The sequence below is a fragment of the Eriocheir sinensis genome, chromosome 36 (genome assembly GCF_024679095.1).
Source record: "Eriocheir sinensis breed Jianghai 21 chromosome 36, ASM2467909v1, whole genome shotgun sequence".
NCBI classification, from domain to species: domain Eukaryota; kingdom Metazoa; phylum Arthropoda; class Malacostraca; order Decapoda; family Varunidae; genus Eriocheir; species Eriocheir sinensis.
In genome coordinates, this window is record NC_066544.1 from 8,519,990 (window position 1) to 8,527,489 (window position 7,500).

General features: G+C 47.0%; 1 protein-coding gene across 2 annotated transcripts in view; it reads right to left on the reverse strand.

Moving 5' to 3' along the window:
- Positions 1-7,500, reverse strand: part of LOC127007708 (protein pellino-like) — an 89,941-nt gene that overhangs the window by 13,449 nt on the left and 68,992 nt on the right. The window lies entirely within an intron of this gene.

Consider the following 7,500-nt stretch of genomic DNA (forward strand, 5'->3'; position numbering starts at 1 on the left):
TAATAACAATAATAACAATAATAATAATAATAATAATAATAATAATAATAATAATAACAATAATACAGTATTTTGCCTTTCGCCTTTTCTGTATCAGTTATTATGGAAGCAAATTTTTTTCTCAACATCATAAATCCATTTTCTATTAAGTTCCCTCCCTATGCTATAACAATCCAGTACCATTCCAGTCTCCCTCCACCCAGAATCACAGTCAAAGAAGGGCCAGGCGAACGAGAGGGGTGGCAACTGGCAAGGCAGGTGGATGGGTTTAATAGTCTACGCGACGGAAACCCGAATTAAACACAGGTGGGCTTAAGGGGCTATCACACTGGGCAAATTTTCCGTGGATTTTCAGTCAAACCACGATTTCCGCTAGCGTGGTTCTCATTTATTTCTTGTTATTGCTGCTGATGATGATGGTGAGTAATACCGTCGTCCTTCAGTGAAATCTACCGTAGCTTTGGAAGATCGTGGTCACGTCAGAAAACCAAGGAAATATAAGAACCACGCCAGCGGAAATCGTGGTTTGACTGAAGATCCACGGAAAATTTGCGCTGTATATTACGAGTCATCGAGTCCCTCCCTGTGCTTCAAACAATGCATCCAGCCGAGGTTTTGTGCTCGTCATGGGCTAAGAGGATGGCGAGAAAAGGTTAGGAGGAGGTTCGAAGAGAGAAGAGATGGGCAGATAGATCGAAAGCTAGATAGATACAAATATAGATAGGTAAATTGATAGATAAAGATACATAAATAGATAGATATAGAAAGACAGATTGATTTATTGGAGTACGCAGTTATGGCAGAGAGAGAGAGAGAGAGAGAGAGAGAGAGAGAGAGAGAGAGAGAGAGAGAGAGAGAGAGATAACAATAACAGAATGACCGGGGGCAGAAGATAAGGATAAATTAATGAAAGAATAATAATGAGATAAGATAGATACACATGAAGGAGATAAAACAAGTATATAACAAGTACCAGTCCAGCAGATAATACAAGAAAAAGGTGATAAGGAATAAATTAGCACCAAGATAAGCGTTTGACAAGTGGAAAAAAAAAAAAAAAAAAAAGGTGATGTAAAGTAAAAGTATACAAAAAAAAGTAGGTCACATAGAGTTAGACGAATACAAAGGATCGTGGGGGGGGGAAGGGAGGGAAGAGGGGAGTAACGAGTATGACAAATATATATAAAGTGAGGAGAGAAAATGGGGGGAGAGAAAACGAGGGAGAGAAAACGGGGGAGTAGAAAAGAGCCATAAAGAACGGGATAAGAAGAGATGGCATAATACACGTCACAATAGGGATGGTTAGGCTACGCGCTGGGAGAACCGTGGAGACATAATGGGCTGAAAGGATAAGCTAAAAATACAGAAGAAAGAATAGGAGGCATAAAGAGGAGGAAGAGGAGGAGGAGGCAAGATTCATGTTTATGTAGTAGGACAGGCTAGGGAAGGATATGAATTAAGGAAACTGGCTTAAGGGAAGGAAGGAAGGAAGGAAGGAGAGAGGTAGGGGAGGAGGGTATAGAGGGAAGGAGTGGAAGGAGACAGAGGAAGGAAGGAGTGGGGTAAGGAAGGGAGAAGGAAGGAAGGAGTTTTAAGAGAGGGAAGGAGTGGAAGGAGGCAGAGGAAGGAAGGAGAGGGAAGGAAGGGAGGGAGGGAACGAAGGAGGGAATAGAAGGAAGAAAGGAATTGAAAGAGGGAGGGAAGGAGTCACAGATGTAAAGGAGAAGGAAGAATGGAGGAAAATAGATAGAAGGATGGGAGGAGGGACGGGAAGGAAGGAGAAAGAAGGAAGATGGATAAAGGGAGAGAAAGGAAGAAAAAGAAGGAAGGAGAATAGAGGGAGGGCGATAGAAAGATAAAAAGAAGGACAGAAAGGATTAAGAGGGAGGGAAGGAAAACCAATAGAAGGAGGGAGGAAATTAATGAAGGAAGGAGAGGTAAGGAATGAAGGAAGAGCATTAGAGGGAGGGAGTGAGGGAGGGGGGGGGCAGGTTAGGCTGGGACACACGAGGACATCAAGACAGGTTAATGAGTCGTCACCTTTTGGCAGCTTCTCAAAGGCCTCCTCCTCCTCCTCCTCCTCCTCTCACACCTTCATTTCTTCCTCCTCCTCCTCCTCCTCTGCTCACACCTTCGTTTCCTCCTCCTCCTCCTTCTCCCATTATCTTCCCACGCCCAGGGAAGGAAGGGGGAAAGGAAGGAGGAAGGGAAGGAAGGACGAAGGAAAGGAAGGAGAAAGAAGGAAGGTGGCGAGAGGAAGGGAAACGGAAAAGAAGGAAGGAAAGAAGGAAAGAGGAAAGGAAGGAAGGAAGGAGGAAGGGGGAAAGGAAGGAAGGAGAAAGAAGGAAGGTGGCGAGAGGAAGGGAAAAGAAGGAAAAGAAGGAAGGAAAGAAGGGAAGGAAGGAGGAAAGAAAGGAAGGACGAAGGGAAGGAAGGAGAAAGAAGGAAGGTGGCTGGAGGGAGGGAAAAGAAGGAAAGAAGGAATGAGGAAGGGAAGGAAGGAGGAAAGGAAGGACGAAGGGAAGGAAGGTGGCTGGAGGGAGGGAAAAGAAGGAAAGAAGGAATGATAACAACAGCCAACCGACAGCCAGGACAGCGGTGCGTCGATTCAAGCCAAACAACACAATACAAACAACAGCAGTTCCTTTTTCGTGGATCATCAATCACTGGAACAAACGTCACAGAGTATAATTGAAGCGATGCAGATTAACTCGTCCAATAATCGCATCGACCATTCTTTCGCTGCAGCAAGAGTGAAGTGAACGTATCCAGACATAAATTTGAGTAGCGGGCTTTTTTTTCACATTTGTTACCTTTTTTTATGCCCTTGAACTGACTCCTCTGCTATAAAAAACATACAGCAAGGGCCTCCATCTATCCTTGCAGCTCAACGATATGCCTGGCGAACTCAATCACAAAACTAACGCTCTCCGCTGCCTGCTCTGCCGTGTTTCCAAGTTTCTTCCTCTTAGCGCACACAAGGGAAGCCTAACTTTATATATTCCACTTCTAAACATTAAAAAAAACATAAATAACAAGAGAAAATGATCCGCTAGAGAGGAAAAAAAACTAGAAAAAAAGATAAATGAAAAAAAAATACTAAATAAGAAAACTGCTTATAAAAAACGGAATAAATAAATAAAAATAAATAAATAAATAAAACTAAACTAGGACGAGAAGCTGTCAGTGCTGTCTGGCCTGTGTGTGTGTGTGTGGTGAAGGCTGGTGCGCCGTCGATATGAACCTTCTTCCATCTCAAAGGAGGAGGAGGAGGAGGAGGACGGCCAAGGAGGTGGAGGGGAATGGAGCAGTAACAGAGGCGTTGGAGGAGGAGGAGGAGGAGGTGGTGGTGGAAAATGGAGCAATTGGGGAGGCGATGGAGGAGGTGGAGGAGGACGGAAAATAAAAAAATGAGGAGGAGGAGGAGGAGGAAGAAGTCTAGCCAGGTCAGGTCATGGGAGGTAACGTGAGAGGATATGTCATTTCTTGGCCCAACCTGACCTAGATTCTCTCTCTCTCTCTCTCTCTCTCTCTCTCTCTCTCTCTCTCTCATACGTCACCACTGCGTCATTGCTGCGTCAGGAAAGATGCCAGCGCCGAGAGAGAGAGAGAGAGAGAGAGAGAGAGAGAGAGAGAGAGAGAGAGAGAGAGAGAGAGAGAGAGAGAGTAAAAAAAAGTTCCCTATCTCTTCTGCGGAGGAAATTAAATGAGATAGAGAAAGAAAACCCTCCAATTCCTCCTCCTCCTCCTCCTCCTCCTCCTCCTCCTTGACACCTTCCAGCAACCCAAGAAACGAAAAAGAGGAGGAGGAGGAGGAGGAGGTTTTTACTCTCTTCCCACGGTAGAGAGAGAGAGAGAGAGAGAGAGAGAGAGAGAGAGAGAGAGAGAGAGAGAGAGAGAGAGAGAGAGAGATGACGTAACCGGCGCGGCGATGACGTCACTGATCAGCTGGCCCACCCGACTTCGATCCGGCCCACTGACGAGGAGGAGGAGGAGGAGGAGGAGGAGGGTTCGAGGAGGAAGGGGAGGGGAGTAGCAGGAGACGGGTAGGAAGGGGAAGGGGAAGGGAAAGAGACAGAGGAGGAGGAGGAGGAGGAAGGGAAGGGTAGTAGTAGTAGTAGGAGGAGGAGGAGGAGGGTAGTGGTTGGAAGAAGAGGAGGAAGAAGTGTTGGCGGAGGAGGAGGAGGAGGAGGAGGAGGAGGAGGAGGAGGAGGAGAATTCAAGGAGGAGGAGGGGAAGGGTAGTAACAACAGGAGGAAGGGTAAGAAAGGGAAGAAGGATAGGAGGAGGAGGCGGAGGAGGAGGAGGCGGAGGAGGAGGAGGAGGAGGAGGCCTTTCTTTGTTACGTGCCTGTCAGACCGCCTCGTTCCAGGTCACCCCAACACCCCCGACCTGGTATATCCTCCTCCTCCTCCAGCACACGCCACTCCGGCCCCCACGACCCCACCCAAGGTCACGCCCCCTCCTCTCACTCTCCTCCTCCTCTTCAGTCCTTGCACAGTGTTGGAAACTAGGTCAACCTATCCGTCAAACACACACACACACACACACACACACACACACACACACACACACACACACACAGGCCGAAAGTGACGTGTAAACATCCACCTTCTTATCACACACACACACACACACACACACACACACACACACACACACACACACACACACACACACAGGCCGAAAGTGACGTGTAAACATCCACCTTCTTATCACACACACACACACACACACACACACACACACACACACACACACACACACACACTGGCCAGGGATTTTTTTTGTTTGTTTTGTTCTTGTGTTGACAGTGAAGGCTTTCTGCTTTAAACCGCTGATGTCAAAAGTTTTCTTCCTTCCTTCCTCCTCTACTCTCCTTCCTTCACTCCTCTTCTCCCTCCCTTCCTTCCTCCTCTACTCTCCTTCCTTCACTCCCCTTCTCCCTCCCTTCCTTACTCCTCTACTCTCCTTCCGTCTCTCCTCTTCTTCCTCCTCTACTCTCCTTCCTTCAATCCTCTTCTCCCTCCCTCCCTTCCTCCTCTACTCTCCTTCCTTCAATCCTCTTCTCCCTCCCTTCCTTCCTTCTCTACTCTCCTTCCTTCAATCCTCTTCTTCCTCCCTCCCTTCCTCCTCTACTCTCCTTCCTTCACTCCTCATCTCCCTCCCTTCCTTCTCTACTCTCCTTCCTTCAATCCTCTTCTTCCTCCCTCCCTTCCTCCTCTACTCTCCTTCCTTCAATCCTCTTCCCCCTCCCTTCCTTCAACCCTTTTCTCCCCTCCTTCCTTCCTTCTCTACTCTCCTTCCTTCAATCCTCTTCTTCCTCCCTCCCTTCCTCCTCTACTCTCCTTCCTTCACTCCTCATCTCCCTCCCTCCCTTCCTTCCTCAACAGACATTCCTTCCTCCTCCAGTCCTCACCATCTCCCTCCCTTATCTTTCTCACCTCTTCTACTCTTATCTTCTATCTTCCTCTATCTCTTACTCCCCCTCACATCCTCTTTTTCATCCTTTCATTTCTTCCTTCTCATTTTCCTTCTTTCCCAAACATGATTTCCTTCACTTCCTTCCCCGCACCCTCCCTCCTTATCTTTCTTATCCTCCTCCTCTTTTCTTTTGTCTTCTGCCATTCTCTCTCCCTTTCTCTTTCTTTCTTTCTCTCCTTCCTTCATCACGATATTCCTCACTCCTTCAGTCCTCAAAAATCTTCCTCTCTTATCTTTCTCACCTCCTCCTTCACTTTTATCTTTTTTCTCTCTATCCTTTCTCCTTTCTTCCTTGCAGACTATACTCCTCATTCCTTCAATCCTCAAAAACCTTTCTCTCTCTCTCTCTCTCTCTCTCTCTCTCTCTCTCTCTCTCTCTCTCTCTCTCTCTCCAACATAATATTCCTCACTTCTTCACTCCTAAAAACCTTCTTCTCTCTTTGATCTTTCTCACCTCCTCCTCCTCCTCCTCCTCCTCCTCCTCCACTCTTTTATCTTATTCCTTCTATCCTTCACTTCTTCTTATCTACTAATTTCTCCCTTTCTCTTTCCTTCTTTCCTTCCTTCCTTTCACATTACTTTGCTCACTCCTTCAATCCTCAAAAACCTCCCTCTCCCCTTTCTTATCCTTCTATCCTCCTTCACTCATTTATCTCCTGCCTTCCTCTCCTTCCTTCCTCTTCTGCTTCCCTTTCCTTCCTTCCTCTTCTTTCCTCTCCTCCTCTTCTTCATTCCTTTCCCAACATGATACTCCTTCCTCCTTTGCTCTCCTTCAATCAATCTCTAATCTTTCACACCTTCTCTTCCACTCTTTAATCTTTTGCTTCTTTCCTTTACTCTCTTATTCCTCCATTTCTTTCCTTTCCTTCTTTCCTCACAACCTTTCTCTCATATATCTTTTTTCCCCTCCCTCTATTCCTTACTCCTCCTCATCTATCTTATAATTTCCTCCCTCCCTCTCCCTTCCTTCCTTCCTTTCCCTCTTTACCTCCCCGTCATCCACGCCTCTTCCTGCTCTTTCTTTCTTCCATTATCTCCTTATCTCTCAGCCACCTTCTCTCTCTCTCTCTCTCTCTCTCTCTCTCTCTCTCTCTCTCTCTCTCTCTCTCTCTCTCTCTCTGACCTATCCCTTTTCCCTTTCCAAATTTCTCTTAATCCAACGAATGGGAGGAGGAGGAGGAGGAGGAGGAGGAGGAGGAGGAGGAGGAGGGGAAGAGAGGGCGTACAATGCAACATCCCATCCCCAACACACACACACACACACACACACACACACACACACACACACACACACACACAGAGGAGATAAGACTGTGTCCCACTTTAAAATAATTACATTCAGGCAGACGAAACTGTAGGTAAGCTCAGGTAGGGGGAGAGGGGGGCAGGGGGAAGGGGGGAGGCAGGGGTATAGGTAGAGGTAGTGGAGGGGGGAGGAGGGAGGGAGGAATTTAAGGTTGAAAATCGTAGAGGTGGAATATAGGAAGGGGAGGTAAGAGGTAGGGGAGAAAGGGGGTGGGAAGGTGAGATCATAGAAGTGGAACTGAGGAAGGGAATATAAGTGGTAGGGGTGGAAGGGAGGTCGTAGGGGAGATAAGAGTATTTACATAGATTTACATAGAAAATCAGACCACACAGACCCCATGGTCCAGATTAGGTGGTCTGTCCTTAAACCTAAGTGATTCTACATTAATCAGATGACTCCAAAACGTTGCATTTCAACTCCTGTTAATATTAAGTTGAAGGAGGCAAGTTGTTGGGTTTTAAGGGAAGGGGAGGTAGTTGTGGGGGAGAAACGGGAAGGCTGGGGAAGCTAGTAATAGTGGCAGGGGAGATATGAGGGAATAGAAGGGGGGATAAGTCTGGGGTGGTATGAGAAGGAAAGGGGTGATGAGGAATAGAAGGGAGTGGATTGGGGTGATATGGGGAGATAATAGGAGGAGTGAGGAGTCGTAGAGGGTGACTGAACTGGTGTGGGGAGGAAAGGGGAGTAGACTGGAGTGTAATGGGGAGGAG